This window comes from Chanodichthys erythropterus, chromosome 3, assembly GCF_024489055.1.
Source record: "Chanodichthys erythropterus isolate Z2021 chromosome 3, ASM2448905v1, whole genome shotgun sequence".
Taxonomy (NCBI): Eukaryota; Metazoa; Chordata; class Actinopteri; order Cypriniformes; family Xenocyprididae; genus Chanodichthys; species Chanodichthys erythropterus.
In genome coordinates, this window is record NC_090223.1 from 61,019,600 (window position 1) to 61,037,781 (window position 18,182).

The window sequence follows — 18,182 nt, forward strand, 5'->3', positions numbered from 1 at the left end:
TATTTCAACAATCAAACACTGATTTAAAAATCACTAAAAGACTGTAAGAACCCTACTACAAACATGAAGCAGAGAAAACATAGAAAAGGAGACAGAGGCTTACCAATGGCAGAAAAATGTTTGGAAGGAGGTCTGGAAATTTGAGTCTGGAAAAGTATGGAATTTTGAAATGGAGAATGTGTAGGAACCCTGAATGTAGTAATTTGTAGTGGATTACTTTTTTTGAGTAACTTACCCAACACTGCCTATAACAATGTCTGACGTTTATGTTTGACGAGGCGTGAGCAAGTCAAATAAACCACGCAAAATGATCAGAGCGCTCAGACTGAAGCCTAGTTTTACATGAGGAGGTGGGGTAAAGTAATTATTACCAGAGCTTTTCAGTGATTTTAGTCCCGTCCGAATGTGCCATCTCAGTAATCATTACGGGCAATGTCAATTTACTTCATATTTGTGCAGTTTTTATTTTTATACAAAAACAGCATTTTATGTAAAATTTACTTTATAAAAGATCCACATTTCTAACTTTCATTCATGAGGATAACATGGATAATTTGACATGGTTTAAGACACGCACACACTTAACAATTGTAAGGTCGATTATGAATGTAAATCGACACTTATGACTGATCGCGCTCAAACGCGTCCAGTCAGAGCCAGATGCGCTCAGTCTGCAATTACAGTCGGCATTTAAATTCCATTTATAAGTATTTAAATCGGCTTCAGCTGCAGGAAACAATCACTGTATGTTGAGCTCAGTCTTAGAATGTTTTAAATAGTCGTTAAAGCCGGGGACACACCTAACGATTAGCTGAAACATTCTAAGATTTAACTGAACACACATACCGATTGTTTCCTGCGACTGAAGCAGCTTTATATACTTACACATGGAATTTGAACACCGACTGTAATCGCAGACTGAACGCGACTGGACACGTTAGAGCGCGATCATTCATAAGTATCAATTTACATTCATAATCGGCCTCACAATCGTTAAGTGTGTGCGCAGCTTAAATGTGTGCCCGGCTTTAGTGTACGATTTTTGCCCATCTTTTGAAAAATGCAGTTTTAAAAGTAAACTATTACTTTTACCAGTAGATGGCTGCAGAGCTCCACTATCCTCCAAAAACTATCCTCCAAATGTTGAGTAAAAAAAAAAAAATAGAGTAAAATTACATTTATTTATTTTTATTTTTTTAAAACAAAACAATTATTTTGTTACAAAATTAAATTTTGTTGCCTGGGGTCTGTGGAGAACCCAAAGACCCTGAAGGGGCTCGCACACTGGACGTGAAGCTCAGCGCAGCACGACTTTAAAATTCGAACGCATTGTTTTCTATGAGTGTACGCACACCGGCGGTGACATTCGGCACCTGTCTGCAGTGCCCAGCTATGACGCAGAAAAGCTATGACCCTCCCCACGTCAGGCTACATCCTAGGTTACGTGTGGCACTCACAGCCTACGGCGTACCTACGGGGTACACACGACGCAGAAGTATAAATCAGCCTTAAATCTTCAGGAATGCTTGAAAATTACAGGCAGGTGTATTTGATTAGGGATGAAACTTAACTCTGCAAAAGAGTGGCCCTCCAGTACCAAAGCTGCCCATCCCTGATCCATAGGATAGGATAGTGTATAGATCATAAATGTTGTTAATTTTAATGCTTTAAATCTCTAAATTGTTTTTTTGTCTATTTTTGCCCTAGATCTGATGGCACCAAGAGAGGCGAGTCATGAACTTAATGAAAGGGATGAAGAGAAAAAACATCATTCAATGACTGAAAAAAAATCAACAAAATTTTCCTTACAAAAAGGAGCTCAAAAGACTGGAACTAAAAGTTATTTCACCTGCCAACAGTGTGGAAAGACTTTTGATCAACATAGAAACCTTCAAGTCCACTTGAGAGTTCACACTAGAGAGAGATCCTTCACTTGCCAACAGTGTGGAAAGAGTTTCACACGTAAAGACATGCTTAAAGTCCACATGAAAATTCACACTGGAGAGAAACCTTTCACTTGCCAACAATGTGGACAGAGTTTCAGACATAAAGGAAGCCTTAAAGACCACATGAGAACTCATACTGGAGAAAAGCCTTACACCTGCCAACAATGTGGAAAGAGTTTCAGTCATAAAAGTAGCCTTAAAGACCACATGAGAACTCACACTGGAGAAAAGCCTTTCACCTGCCAACAGTGTGGAAAGAGTTTTGTTAGAAATGAAAACCTTAAAGTCCACATGAGAATTCACACTGGAGAAAAGCCTTACACCTGTCAACAGTGTGGAAAGAGTTTCATTCATAAAGGACACCTTATAGACCACATGAGAATTCACACTGGAGAAAAGCCTTACACCTGCCAACAGTGTGGAAAGAGTTTCAGTCGAAAAGGACACCTTATAGACCACATGAGAACTCACACTGGAGAAAAGCCTTAAGCTTTGATTGTTTATTTTCTAAAATCAAAATAAAACAGCTCTATATTGCAATAAATCAAGGTTGACACAACAGCCTCTTAAATGTTAAAAGTGTGAAACTCACAGTTCACAAAGCTTACGCTACATCCTATGCCTTCTCTATAGGTTGTTTGCACATGATGTCAGTGCTGCACGCGAAATGTGGCAGGAGGGGAAGGAGTGATTGATAAGAATATATTCTATCCCATTGAATGATAATTTGGTGTTTTCACTTCAGTTTTGTAGAATTCGGTTTACAATGTTGATCATGAGAACTGTGTCACATGCTGCTGCTTCAGCCATCATATGATAGAAAATGTCAGAATAAATAAATGTGTTCAACAAGCTGACAGAAGTTGATCCATTTCTTTGTGGGTAGAGTGTAAATGTAACGTACCAACTAACGTAACCTTGGTTCCCTGAGATATGGAACGAGTACTGCGTATGGGGAAAGGTCTCCTTTTTCCCCATTACTGAAGCCTTTTTCAATAACGCAGTGTAACTGCATCGTCACTGGTTCACTCATAGACAAGTTGTTGAACCAATGACGGCATGGCATAGCTGCGCGGCCTATGGCGACAAAGCGCGCAAATAAGCCAGTCTAAATGGGCAGGGCTACAGCTATAAGCAGGCATTACACCATAGCATTTCAGGTCATTCGACTGAAGCGACGACACTGAAGCCGCAGCCTTGTGGCACGGCATGTATCACAGTACTTGTTCCGTATTTCAGAGAACCGAGGTTACGCTAGTAACCGAGTACGTTCCCTTTCGATACTTCACTTGTACTGCGTATGGGGAAGGAATTCAACCGCGCCGTGCCACAGCAGGGAATGACTGGACTTGTCTTGGATACCGTGAGGGAACCAGTGGACAAGTGAGTAGGCCGGAGCCGTCGAACCCATAGTTAATCTCGCAAACGGAAGTGGCATGGAGTGGCATGAAGCGGAGCTCGATAGAGGCCACTGTATCATACCAAGAGGGCCCGAGCTAGTAAAGTCGGGACATCCAAATTATAAAATCTGACAATGGTGGACGGCGAGGACCAGCCGGCCGCCTCACAGATGTCTTAACTCCACTGGACCAGGCCAAAGAGGAAGCCATTCCTCTAGTGGAGTGGGCTCTGACTCCTATGGGGTAGTTCTGGCCCATAGAGGAGTAACAAAGAGCAATAGCGTCGACTGTCCAACGCAAGAGACGTTGCTTTGAGACCGAAGACCCTTTGGTGCGGCCGACAAAGCAGATAAGGCCTGAGGTCAGCTGAACGCATATCCCGGACGAGCCCCCAAACTGTTAGATCAAAATCTCAATAATAGGTAGTGTAGCGAATTTGAACTCAAAGGGGAAATATTAATAATTATTCATAACTCATTATGATTATTAATTATGATTAATTATGAATATGCAAATCCGTTAATCAGATTAACTGGACATAGCTACATTAAAATTAATATTACAATCAGTTAACCTGTTCGTCCAGTGAACGCTCAGTGTTGATTGTTTATTAATTCTAAGAAATGTTAATTTCCAAGTTATGGAAAAATAATATTTCTTATTGTACTGTACTACTCAGAGCACATAGTCCGGATCTATCACTTAAGAGGCAATTCATTAGCAGACGGAGTCAGAACCAAACATGTCCTGTGCACAATCTTTATTAACTAACTCACAAACACATAACTAAACTAACAAACACGTAACATAACATACACAAAGGGTCACACACACACATACACGAGTCAGAGTGAGTAATGATAGAGTTGAACCGGAAGAGATACTGTTACTAGACAGGACATCACTCCTGTTCTGTCCACCTTACATTGGTTACCAGTCAGATACAGAGTTGACTTCAAGGTTCTGCTGTACGTGTATAAAGCTTTACATGGGCTTGCTCCACAGTACATTTCTGATCTTCTTCACCCTTACTCTGCTCCAAGATCTCTCCGCTCATGCAATAAATTCCTCCTCTCGGTTCCTCAGTCTCGCTTAAAGACCAAGGGTGACCGAGCTTTTGCAGTTGCGGCTCCTAAGTTGTGGAATACGCTTCCAGTGAACGTGAGGTCTTCACCCACTTTGGTCACTTTTAAATCTAGCTTAAAGACTCATTTATTTTCTGTAGCCTATGATGTCGCCTGAATTATATAAGGCTTATTGAGTGGTTTATGGCCTACCCTGCATGTTGTTATATGTTATCTTATGTATTAATTTTATTATCTTATATCATGTGTAATACTGTACAGCACTTTGGTACAACACAAGTTGTTTTTAAATGTGCTTTATAAATAAACGTGAACTTGAACTAGAGCTACATGAAATGTCAAAGGCACTCTGGAAAGGACTCATCAGTTTCTTTTAGCAATAGCAAAGGTAAAGTCTTTACAAATCAATACTAAATCGCTGTTTAGCATTAAAATGTACGATACTTGCAAGATGCCTTTAGGCTGAAGAGCGTCGGATATGCAGGTTGAGGATAACTCTTGAAGTTATCATGTGAAGTTGTTGCCAGTCTGTTGGGTGATGAGCACATGGCTGGGTGTTGTAGGCCAGGGGCCTACCAGCCTTGCGGCCGGGCCTAGAGAGGCCGGCCGCAAGGAGATTTGTTCGGTCGTCTAGAAGCAAGGAAGAAGAGAGGGAGTGGCACTGTTCGCTGGTTTTTAACCTCTGGTCAAAGTCACACCTCTCAGTTGTTGACCGGACCAATGAAGATGTTGTAATTCTGGGTGGCAACACCCCTCCTGTCAGGGCTTTTACAACCCAGAAAGATTAACAAGCTGAGTTCTTGAATCAGAACTATTAAATATTCTTTTAATACTGATGTGTTGCACAGGTATGGATGTACCGCATACACAAGCATTTAAATCTTCCCGCTACGAACGCATAGACACTAAACATGGCATGATTGTTACCGTGTGAAGTTACCGTGCAGGTCATAACATTTAACAATCATCAAACATGTAAATACAATGAGTACAATACAACATCAGTAATAATGGATACCATTTCCTGAGAAGGATTCATTTATAGCACAGTCTGTCTATACATTACTGCCATAGAGTCTATGTTCTGTGTGGAAAATGCAGGGAAGATGCAGATGTTCTGTGTCTCTACTCTGTTCTCCATGCGGCAACCACATTCCTCAGCGCAATAAACTTGTAACTGAAAGCTTCCCGGGGGATGGGGACAGACTCCAGAGTGAGCTTAAAACTATTGGTTAACTAACCAATAATTGTGTCTGATTTGCCTCAGTCATTACAGTAGAATATTTGTAATTACGACTTAAGAATCAAACTTACCATGTATGGCATTTCAAGAAAAATAATAACAAATAAGAAAATGTATGTGCGTAAATGTGTGTGTGTCTTCAACTTCTGGTTGTGTGTGAGAGTGTCAGTGTGTCCAAGGACTGCTACTTCTTGTTTTGTCTAGGTAGGTACATAAGTTGCACAATGGAAAAATCCCAAGACACAGAGAAAGTCAGAAAGTGAAGCCCAAGAAATAAGAAAATATTTAACAATATGGCCACTTTAAATCATTTATGATTTAGTGCTTCCCTTTAAAGAAAATTGATCAATCTGTTTTTCAAATAATAGCAAGCAAAATCTAAACACATAATCATAATCTAATACTGTGATCTATGGATTATTCCAAGACTTGTCTTAACCCTCTGGAGTCTGAGGCTGATTTTGGGCCCTGGAGAAGTTTTGACATGCCCTGACATTTGTGCTTTTATCAGTTGGTTATAAACATATTAATGACAAAAGTGTCATTACACTGTATTCAGCACAAACTAGGCTACCATAATATGTGAGGAACATGTATGTACATGTTTGTGTTTTTAAAGGAATAATGTTTATGCGTGGTTATTGAAAAAACAAAAAAAAAAAGTAACTGAAACAATACCTAAAAATGCATACTAAATGTTTTTTCACAAGACTTTTGAGAATTGTATATTTTAGTGTAGAGTTTTTGCTTCAAAATGATGTGGAAATGATCCTCCCTACTCTGACACATAAAACATTGTATTGATTTTAAATTTCTAAGACACTTTTTGTTTAGGTAGGCCATATGCGAAGAGGTGTGACTCTTCATGAATAATGAAGTGATTTACACCTGGGGAGATTAAGACCCTGCCCCTAATGAGCCGCATAATGAGCCATTCAGTCAGGAATGTGACTGAGTCAACTAAGAAAATGCAAAGACAAGACATATCATTGTTTTTTTCTTTTTTATTTAAAATAAAGTTAACAATATAATCCACATATAAACTAGGGTCAAAGGCACATTTTTTGTGTATACAGGCAAATAAAGGTAAGGTTTATAAAAAAAAGCCCACTTTTACACCCTATACATAACCTGCTTGATCACATATAGATAATCTTTGCAGCCCAATGGTCAGTGAGAGGTGGTGAACAGAGAATCTGAACAGTCACACATCTGTGTGCCATTTTTGAAAACAGTTCAACTGAAGACACAAGTAAATGTCACATGCCTGGCATTTCCAAGGTGTGTCTTGCCTTTTACCAAGCTGTACTTTGCAAAGCATGCAGTTCCGATGACCAGCGGTGGCATTATTCCTTGCATCTGATGTCAGCTCTGCTCCTGGAACCGGTACATGGTCACTTTTGGTCCGTTTTGGAGCTGCTTTCTGTGACGACACACCACAGAGCTCTGCAAATATATTATCATCAAATATGAATCTTATTAATATTATCATCAAATATTATCATCAAATATGATGATTTGCTACTTATGAAACATTTCTGAACAATTGTAAACAATAAATGTTTCTTGAGCTGCAAATCATCATATTAGAATGATTTCTGAAGGATCATGCGACACTGAAGACTGGAGTAATGATGCTGGACATCACAAGAATAAACGACTTTGTGAAATATATTCAAATAGAAAACAGTTATTTTAAATTGTAATAATATTTCACAATATTACTGTTTTTACTGTATTTTTAATTGAATAAATGCAGCCTTGGTGAGCAGACGAAACTTATTTTAAAAACATGAAAAATCTTACAGATTTCAATATAGGCCTACCATATAGTGGGTAAAAGTGTACTTACTCAACTGTGTTGCTGCGTGCCCTCCTAGTGGGAATTGCAGGTGAATGTGAGAGTGATGGATCCACATTCCTAAAAAAAAATGTAAAAAAAACCCTGTTATTATTAGCATATAAGATAATACTCTCATACCATTAGCTATGCATAACTGACAGGAAAGTAACAGGTATACAAGCATGCTGTATATGTCTGTCAATTGGCCATTACCGGACAAAGTGTGCGAATGTGTAAACGTTTACAGTCTGCTATATCAGTTAGCACATTTAGCAAATAGCAACATGTTCGCGCATTTCACAACCAAGCATATTTTAGCACATTCACGCCTATCATATACGGTACTTAGATACGCTATATATATATTTATAGATAGATGTAAATATAAGGCAAATATAGATGTACGCTTGTATATAAAAAAAAAACACGTCAAATAATTTGAGTATATCAACAGAAAAGCATTCTATTTATAAGCATTTTTATGAGATAAAGTTATATATATATATATATATATATATATAGATAGATAGATAGATAGATAGATAGAAGTAAATATAAGGCAAATATAGATGTACGCTTATATAAATAATTTAAGTAGGCCCTATATCAACAGAAAAGCATTCTATTTATAAGCGTTTTTATGAGATAAAGTTATATATATAGTTATATAGATAGATGTAAATATAAGGCAAATATATGTACGCTTATATAGAAAAAAAAAACACGTCAAATAATTTAAGTAAAACTAAATCACTTACTCATCAGAAACTGTATCTTCAGCTGGATCAAGTCGCTCTTCAAAATGCAGACGTTCATCGTCAGAGTCGTGTTCTTCTTCCGAGGAAAGAGTGAACTTCCTCACTGTCCAGGACCATCTGAAGAGCCTGCTCACCTGTGTAGTGTGCCATCTTCCAAACGCGAAGGACAGCGAATGAATCTGATGAAACTTGATGCTTTTTAAGACGCTGTTAGGGGCGTTTACAGTTTGCATAAATCGCCTCAGCACATTATCTTATGAATAGAGCGCTCTGCGCGTGGGCGGGCACACATTAAAGATAATTAGGTCAGACAGGAGAAACAGTACCTCTCTTTACTTTTATACTGATTACATAAAGGGAGAATATTTGTTTTAGAATTTATTTGTTTTGTTTAAAAGTAGACACTTAAAGCTTTCCAAAGACATATCTCTCATGTCCATGTAGCATGTATAAGCCATCTATTTTAGTTACTTTTAGTGACGTTTTAGAACGATGTTTGCAGAGACGGAGACGGCAGGACAGCACACCCTGTATATTTTATTTATTTTTAAAAAGCACAAAGTTTTATTTTGATTGTGAGTGTACACAAAAAAAAGAAGACATTCTATAGTTTCAATTGATATATTACTTATGTCTCTATGACAAAAAATGACGGAGTATTTTAAGTCTGTTTTGCTGCAATGTGAAAAAAAAACTGCAAAACGCGCCGGCGCGTTTTTAGACCTCAGAGTGTTAATCATTCCCTGTAAGGATTGTAATATGCATGGAGCCAAACATAAAAGTAGTAAAATCATTAGTAGAACAGGAAACAACAAATTAAAGTATTCACCCAGTTAGAGAACCATTGTCTCATCCCTTTACCCCAGTCATATGCTTCAGGTGGATCAACAATTATGGTTTTCATGTGATTTATCAAGTCAAGAATATTGTTGTAGTAATCTGGAATGGAAAAACAGCATGACAAATTCAACATTTTGCATAGTCCTCCGGCCTTAGCTGTTAAAAGGTCATTCTGTTCTGAATTACAGCACTTCTTATTGCTCTCATTTCATCATTTAACAGAGTGATAGAATCAGCAGTGTCATTCTTCATTTGTTCTAACATCAAAGCCAGTTCATTTATCTTTTGCAAGGCAGCAACCACTCCCCCAAAGGGGAACATTCCCCAACCTGCACTCGTCGCTTGTGATGTCCATGGATCTGCAAGGATGTATCCTCTGTATGTAGGCATTTCTCTCTTCTGTCTGAACAAAGGGTGTGAACTTGGTAATTCAACAAAATGAATTCCTGGTGCTACTATAGCAGGATAGCAGCATCCACTCCAGGCAAAGTCCTTGGGAAAAGTAGTAACTCCTTTACCACCGCACACCCAGTATAGAGGTGTCTTATCTGATGTAAACAGTTCACTGAATGGGCAGTACCCAGAGACATTCATCTCTCTGATTGAACATTTCAGTCCATTTTTGGTTCGTGTGATGTCAATCGTCGTTTTGCAGACTGAATTTCCCATTTTGTGTTTACCATTCTGACTACACAAACAAGTGTCCCCCATCTCCCATTGCACCCTAACTTCTTCTAGGTCAGTTCGCCTTGTTGAAGGTTCACATTCATTTGAAACAGTCACAGCTCCATTATTCCGATTCCATAGCTGAGGTCCTCCTCTATGCCAGTCTCTTAATGCTAAAATCTTTATGATGGTGATTGGCAGGGTGCAAGTCTGATTACTTTTTTCATCGTTCATCTTGATTGTCTTGGCAGCATTGTAAGTTAGGGGGACAACAGACCAGACGCTGTGGATGGCATGACAAATCAAACAGTCCTTGTTGTCCATGTTCTCCGCCATGGCAGCAGACAGAGCACAGGCAGTGTTCCCAGAGCATTTCTTTAAATGGGTGGTGTTGTATCCTGTCCAGCTTTGCCCTCTGATGGCAATTAACAAAATCGTGGTCAAAGTTATTGTTACAAGTCCCATTGTGCAAAGTTGTTAGGGGATTTTTCTCCAACACTGCCTGTCACTGAACTGCTTTCTCCTTCCGTGATCCTTGAAGTTGTTGGTCCAGATTAACTAATCAGATCGCATATGGACATAATGCTGCGTGTTTCAGCTCCTTTCCGGCCATATGTTTACTCTCTTAGTTAATCTGAACGTCCCCCTTGGCACGGGCCAGCCTTCAGTCTACTCGCATGTATCCACTGCGGTTGCAGGTCAGTCAACACTCCGGTCCTCATCACTGCAATCACTGTGGCTAGCCCCAGATATTTTGGCTCTCCTATTTTGACTGGCTTCAGACTTCTTATCAGCACCTGCTGGTTAGGCACAAACTTGTGTGTTGGTTTCTCTGAGGGGAGAGGAAGAGTTAGTGAAACATCACCATTAATAGAATTCAATTTTTCGACCAGCTCTGTGACATAGTCATCCAGGATCACCTCCATTTCACCTAAAGAAGAAACGCCAGCGCGGCCTTTGACCCATGGTGTCGGGAAAGGCCTACCCATCAGAATTTCAAAAGGAGACATTTTAGTAGTGGAGGATGGTGTCATTCGTATTTCAGCTAAAACAGCTGGTAATACAGTCATCCAATTTTTTCCCGTCTCTAAACATGCTTTAGTTAATCGATCTTTGATCGTTCTGTTAAATCTTTCAACAACTGCGGACGATCTTGGATTGTACGGTATGTTAAAATGCCAATCAATAGCTAAAGTTTTAGCCAATAGTTGTGTTACCTTTGATGCAAAAGGTGTTCCATTATCATTCTCAATTACACTTGGTATTCCAAATCTGGGTATAATTTCTTTGCACAAAATCTTAACCACCGTTTTTGCATTCTCCCTCGCACATGGGAAAGCTTCTGGCCACTTTGTGAATCTGTCAACAATCACAAGAAAATATTTACAATTTTTAACAGGTGGCATATGTGTAAAATCTATTTGCAAATGTTGAAATGGAGCCTCTGGAAATGGTAAAGCTGAATGACTTACAGGTCGATGGATGTTACTTTTTGCACAGATAAAGCACGAATCTAACACCAATTTGGTTGTCTTGTGTACATCTGCAATGCAATACAAAGCATTAATTGCTTGGGCTGTCTTTGCAGCACTTGTGTGTGAGAGACCATGATAGTGACGTATAAGCAGCACAAGTGTTGACTTTGGCAAGGCCACTTTCCCTTCAGAGTCTCTGATAATTCCCTGTTTATCTGGCTGACAGCCTTTTGAGGCCCAGTATTGTAAGTCAGCCTCTGTTGGTTGGCTCTGTAATATTTTGACATCAATATCAGGCAAATTAGTCACATGTGCCATCATAGTAACTTCCCCAAATTCAATTGCCCTTTTGCATGTTTTTTTAGCAGCCTCTTTAGCAGCTGTATCAGCCAACTGATTACCTCTTATTTCCTCTGAATCACCTGCTGCATGTCCCCTCACCTTGACTATGGCCACTTTGTTCGGCAACTGCACTGCATTAATTAAGTCACCTATCAAATCAGAATGCGCTATTGGTTTTCCATTTGCTGTCTTAAAATTTCTTTGTTTCCATGTGTTGGCAAAGTCATGGACTGCACTGTACGCATATTTAGAATCAGTATAAATTGTGACAATTTTATCTTTTGAATGTTCACAAGCTCTCGTTAGTGCCACTAGTTCCGCTGCCTGTGCTGATGTGTATGGTAATGATTCTGCTTCTACCACTTCATCAGGGAGTCTAACAACTGCATAGCCACATAAATATACACTATCTGATGGTTTAGAACATGAACCGTCAACATATAAACTATCCCTCTCTTTTAGGGCCGTATCTAACAGATTGGTCCTACAAGCAGTTTCAGTTTCAATTGTTTTCAAACAATCATGTACCTCATCAATGCTGTCAGTGGTTTGGTCGGCAGTACCGAGCAACTCTCTCAAAGCAATAACAGCAGTGTGTGGCACAGATGTTGGCTTAATCGTTAAATTTGTAGTCGCTAACAACGTTGCTTCATAACCTGAACGACGCTGTGCCTTCATGTGCTGCGTGTTAAGATTATGTAAAATTGCATTTACCTGGTGTGAGGTGTGTAACGTCAGTGGATATGAGAGGACTGTTTTTTCAGCATCTCGTACCATCAGGGCAGCAGCAGCCACTGCTCGAAGGCATGTTGGCAGACCTTGTGTAATATTATCTAATGTTTTGGAAAGATACGACACAGGGCGATAACTTGTACCGTGTTCCTGGGCCAGTATCCCCGCTGCAATGCCCCTGCTCTCGTACACATAAAGGTGAAAGTCCTTTTTGTAGTCAGGTAGGCCCAACGCGGGGGCCGACATGATGGAATGTTTCAACACGTTGAAGGCAGCATCCATTTCAACAGTCCACGTGATTGCTTGTTGTGGTGAGGCTTTGTTGTCAATGGCTTGACGCAAAGTCTTGTCATACAAAGCACAGTCTGGTATCCAGGCCCTGCAATAGTTTATCAGTCCCAAAAAACTTTGCATGTGTTTGATTGTGGCTGCTTTAGTAAATCTCTTTACCAGCTCCACTCTGTCAGGAGAGATCCTTTTTTGTCCTTCTGAGATAATGTGTCCCAGATAAGAGACTTGTGGTCTCACCCACTGCACTTTCTTTCTTGAAGCTTTAAACCCCGCTTCTGCCAGCACATTGCAGACAATGATGGAGGCCTGTTCAGAGTTGCTGTTGTGGCTGAGATGAGCAGGTCATCTGCATACTGTAGTAAACATGTAGTCGGTGGGAGCTTGATGTTGCTGAGGGTTTTGTGCACGATCGCAGAGAACACAGCAGGCGAGTCAACGTAGCCCTGAGGAAGAAGTGTCCATGTAAATTGTTGTTGTTTGTACGTAAACGAAAATAATGGCTGTACCTCTTCAGATATCGGTATGCTGAAAAAAGCAGAGCATATATCAAGGACACTATAGAATTTATGTGTAGGTGGTATTGAATTTATTATAGTTACCACATCCGGTACCACTGGTGAAAGCGGTATGATCAGGTCATTGATCTTCCTCAAATCTTGTGTCAGTCGCCAACTTTGTCCATCTGCTTTGAGAATAGGATTAATAGGTGTGTTATATGGCGAGTGTGTCTGAATAATAATGCCCTGTTTCAACAAATTTTCAATCACAGGTTCAATGCCCTTCTCTTTCTCTGGAGAGAGAGGGTATTGTTTTACATAGACTGGTGTTTTTGTTTTCAGTAACGCAGTGTACGGTTTATCATTGATAAAACCTGCTTCGTCCTTGTGCTTAGCCCACAGTTTTGGATTTACTCGTTTCAGTGACTCTATCTCTTCTCCCTCACTCTCAGCTTCACTCAGCATGTAATCAGCAGGATGAGGGTGTGGCTCAGTGGACACCATCAGCACAGAAGGGAAGAAAAGAGAAACATCATTTTCAGTAAACACAATTTCCATTCCCAATTTATGTAAAACATCTCTTCTAAGCAAATTTAGAGGTGATTCGGGAATGATAGTAAACTTGTGCATAAAATGTTGACCATCACTTGTGACCACATGCAAAGGGTGGGTAACTGAGCAGGATATTGGAACCCCATCAATACCCACGGAGTGTGTACTTTTTGCAGAAACTGGACCCTCATACATTAAACCAGAAATTGATGAGCAGCTGGCACCAGTATCTATAAGAAAGCAATATTTTTTCCCATCTACACTCAATTCCAAATTTGGTAAATCAGTTTTGTTATTTTTATATTTTAGAGTGAGCATAGAAGTACTTGGGGTTCCTTCACTCCGTAGGCATCCCTATTGGGGGGTCCATTCTGTTTGGTATTTGTTACCAGTATCTTGGTTGGAGTTAGAAATCTCCTTTTTGTCCATCTCTCCCTGTCTGCGTCTTTGCTCATCATATTTTCGTTTTCTGCACTCTTGTGCCCAATGACCAGGTTTGCCACAATAATGACATTTCCCTCGCCTTCGTGGGGCTTCTTCCCCTCTTGTCTGAAAAAATGCAGGTTCAGTTTTAACTGTCAATGCACTATTTCCTGAAAATCCTCCAGCAGCATCTAACTCTCTCACTCGTGCACAGAATTCCTCCACATTTGAATCAGTAATTCTTGATGTGGTTACTCTAATCAGCTGGGCCTGTTTTGGATTCATATTGTTCAAACATGTATTAATGAACAGTATGCTATGATCTCGTGTGGTTGGCAATTTAGAATCCTCCTCCCATGACTTTTTGAATCGATTTACGAAAGCTGCAGCGGATTCTTTTGGCCCTTGTTTAGTGTTAGCGGCATATGATATATCTCTTTTTGAAATCACCTGTTTTTCTAACATCCTTTGCAGCTCCTCATAAAAAGTCTCTAAATGCTCTTCCTCCTCCCATAAGAGTTTATTAGGATTATCCGCAGTCCCTTTTCCTATCATTTTCTGTTTTCAGAGAAGGACACGCATCAATTATCTCTGTCGCATCATCCCCCAAAGTTCTGAGGAGTATTACTCTAAAATCTGGACCCGTCAGTTGTGCGTAACGGGTATGACTTTTCAGGATCTGCACAAATTTCGCCGGATGAGAGGGAGAAGGTAGATTGTTACATATGCTTTCGATGTCACTTGCAGGACGAAATTTGATTTCCCTGTCTCACAAACATAAATGCAGGCTCTGATTTTTGTTCATCTTTTGGCTTCTCGTACTTCTCACCGTCTGCCTGTTTACTTGCAGCTGCAGCTGCCACACACTGTTTTGTCTCACTCATCATTGCATAGCCGTCTTTGCTTTCTGGCAGGCTGGGATACAATTTTGATGGAATGAGAGGTTGTTTCAATTCCTCTACTGTAGGAGCCTTATATTGACAAATATTTGAAAAGGATGCTGAGGCATGGGGCAATTTTTGCCTCTCTGGACCTTTATCCCAATATGTTTTCATTTCTTTCCATTTACTGTATGACTCTTTCATGTACTTATAATTCCACTCTGGGTCTCCCCAGCCCCCATTCATCATCGAATTTGCACTTTCCATATCCCCTGGCTTAAAAGAGCCTTCTTTGGGGAAAGGATCCAATTGTACTTTTCCTTGAGTCCACCCACTTAAATTTGATAAATAGGGTACAGTCCAATATCCACAATTATTTCTAAACATCCAATTTCAGGGTGTCTCATCTTGTATTGGTCTTGATATCTTTTGACCCATCCTTCACTTAATTAGATTTTTAATTTGCCACACCACACCAAAGGGGTCTTTTTATAATTCTTTAATTATAATTATTCCAATTTTATTAATTCATCAACCGGAATATTCCCATCAACACTTTATTTTCCGTCAGAGCGGATCTAAACGGATATCCGTCAGAGCGGATCTGCACGGATCTTCCCCGCACCGGAGGGATTACCAAAATATTTTCCAGGTAGCTGTGCGTTTAAACAGTACCCTTACAGACAAATCTTCCTGGACTAACTCTTAGAGCTGCATCCAAGGATGTCATTCAACCTCTTGCTACCCGGGTCGAGGCTTGGTGGGCCATCCCGGGGCTGTCAAAGTGGGTCCTAGGGATCATAAGTCAGGGCTACGCGCTCCAGTTCGCCCGAAGACCCCCACGCTTTAGCGGGGTGCTTCAAACTTCAGTGATTTCGGACAACGCTCACGTTCTCCGAACCGAAGTCTTGGCGCTGCTCAAGAAAGGGGCTATAGAAATAGTCTCTCCTCCAGAGAGCGAGTCAGGCTTTTACAGCCGCTACTTTCTGGTCCCCAAGAAAGATGGCGGTCTCAGACCCATCTTAGATCTTAGGATCTTGAACCGCTCCCTCATGAGACAGAAGTTCAAGATGCTGACGCTGAAGCAGATCCTCGCACAGATTTGTCACGAGGACTGGTTCTGCTCACTGGACCTGAAAGATGCCTACTTTCACATCCAGATAGCCCCCCACCACAGGCGGTTCTTGAGATTCGCCTTCGAGGGTGTGGCTTACCAATACACGGTCCTACCCTTCGGGCTGTCCCTGGCTCCTCGCACTTTTACCAAGTGCATGAATGCGGCTCTCTCCCCACTCAGACAGATGGGAATCCGCGTTCTGAATTATCTCGACGATTGGCTCATCCTGGCCCACTCGCGAGCAGAGCTAGAACGTCACAGATCTGTGCTCCTCAGCCATCTAGAATGCCTGGGACTCAGGGTCAACCTATCCAAGAGCTCGCTGCTTCCCAGCCAACGCATTCCGTTCCTGGGAGAAGTTTTCGACTCTGTCCGCATGACGGCAGTGGTCTCGCCAGAGCACGCTCTGGCCATTCAACAGCTCGCGGCTTCCGTCACAAACAAAGCCTATCTTCCTCTGAAGACCTTCCAGAGGTTGCTAAGGCTGATGGCTTCCGCCTCCCCAGTTCTGCAGCTCGGCCTTCTTCGGATGCGGCCTCTGCAGTACTGGCTGAAGTTTCGGGTCCCCCCCACGCCTGGCGGCATGGCCGCTTCTGTCTCAAGGTCAATCAGGCCTGTCTATCAGCCCTGAAACCCTGGCTGAACCCGAGTGGTTCAAGCGTGGCGTACCCCTTCAGGCGGCGTCCCGAAGGACGGTGCTCTCGACGGACGCTTCCAACTCGGGTTGGGGCGCTCTTTGCGAGGGCAGTCCAGCCTTCAGCTCATGGTCACACGAGGAGAGCCATCTTCATATCAACTGCCTAGAGATGCTGGCAGTGATACCTGCCCTTCACTTCTTTCAGGCTCACCTGACGGGACGCCACGTCTTAGTCCAATCGGACAGCATGACGGTGGTGTCGTACATAAATCACCAGGGAGGTCTTTCGTCCAGCCGCTTGTGCACACTGGCGAAGCGTCTTCTGGAATGGGCTCCACCCAGGAGTTTGTTGCTCAGGGCGACACACATTCCTGGGAAAACCAATCTGGGAGCAGACATGCTGTCTTGGAGCAATATCCCCTCGGACGAGTGGACGCTCCACCCCAAGACGGTTCTCACAATATGGGAATTCTTCGGAAAGGCAGAGGTCGACCTCTTCGTCTCAGAAGACATTTCTCATTGCCCAACTTGTTTCTCGAAAAAGGACGACGCGCTGGCCCACCATTGGCCCAGCACCCTTCTTTACGCATTTCCCCCGATCGCTCTGATCCCTCAGGTTATCAGACGAATCAAGGAGCACGAGCACAAAGTCCTCCTGGTGGCCCCGCTCTGGAGGAGCCAAGTTTGGTCCTCAGAGCTGTTCAGGCTCTCCACGAGAGCCCCGTGGCCCATTCCTCTGAGACGGGACCTTCTCTCTCAGGCGAACAGGACAATTTGGCACCCGCAGCCAGAACTTTGGGCTCTGCACTTATGGTCCCTCGACGGGAGCCAGTTAACCTCCCCGGGGACGTGTTGAACACCATCTCTCAGGCGAGAGCTCCGTCTACGAGACGTCTCTATGCCCAGAAATGGTCAATCTTTGTTGATTGGTGCTCTGCACGCAACATAGATCCAGCGGAATGTGACTTGTCTCCGATACTGTCCTTCCTCCAAGAGCGTTTGAATTCAGGGCGAGCCCCTTCAACGCTCAAAGTTTATATAGCAGCCATTGCAGCGTTTCACTCTCCTATCGCTGGCCAGTCGGTGGGCAGAAACAGCCTAGTGGTGCGTTTCTTGAGGGGTGCTAGGCGTTTGAATCCTCCTCGCCCCCTCACTGTTCCCACCTGGGACCTATCTATGGTCCTTAGGGCTCTCAAAGGACATCCCTTTGAGCCGCTGTGCTCAGCTGACCTCAAGCCCCTGACGCTTAAGACCGCTTTGCTACTAGCTTTAGCATCGGTTAAGCGTGTCGGCGATCTGCAGGCCCTCTCTGTGAGCCCTGCTTGCCTCGAATTCGGGCCCAACGACTCTAAAGTCGTATTGAAACCCAGGCGTGGCTACATCCCCAAGGTGCTCTCGACCCCGTTCAGAGCACAGGTCATCTCCCTCTCTGCGCTCCCTGTCTCGTCAGAAGA

At 42.1% G+C, this 18,182-nt stretch overlaps 1 long non-coding RNA gene and 1 pseudogene across 1 annotated transcript; one reads left to right on the forward strand and one right to left on the reverse strand.

The window, feature by feature from the left end:
• The window catches only part of LOC137005151 (uncharacterized), a 1,346,463-nt pseudogene that overhangs the window by 1,233,187 nt on the left and 95,094 nt on the right, over positions 1 to 18,182 (forward strand).
• On the reverse strand, positions 6,711 to 8,989 carry LOC137007763 (uncharacterized). Its single transcript, XR_010892656.1, has 3 exons — positions 8,276 to 8,989; positions 7,527 to 7,595; positions 6,711 to 7,120 (listed from the first exon to the last, which is right to left on the reverse strand). It is a non-coding gene; the product is annotated as an uncharacterized lncRNA (long non-coding RNA).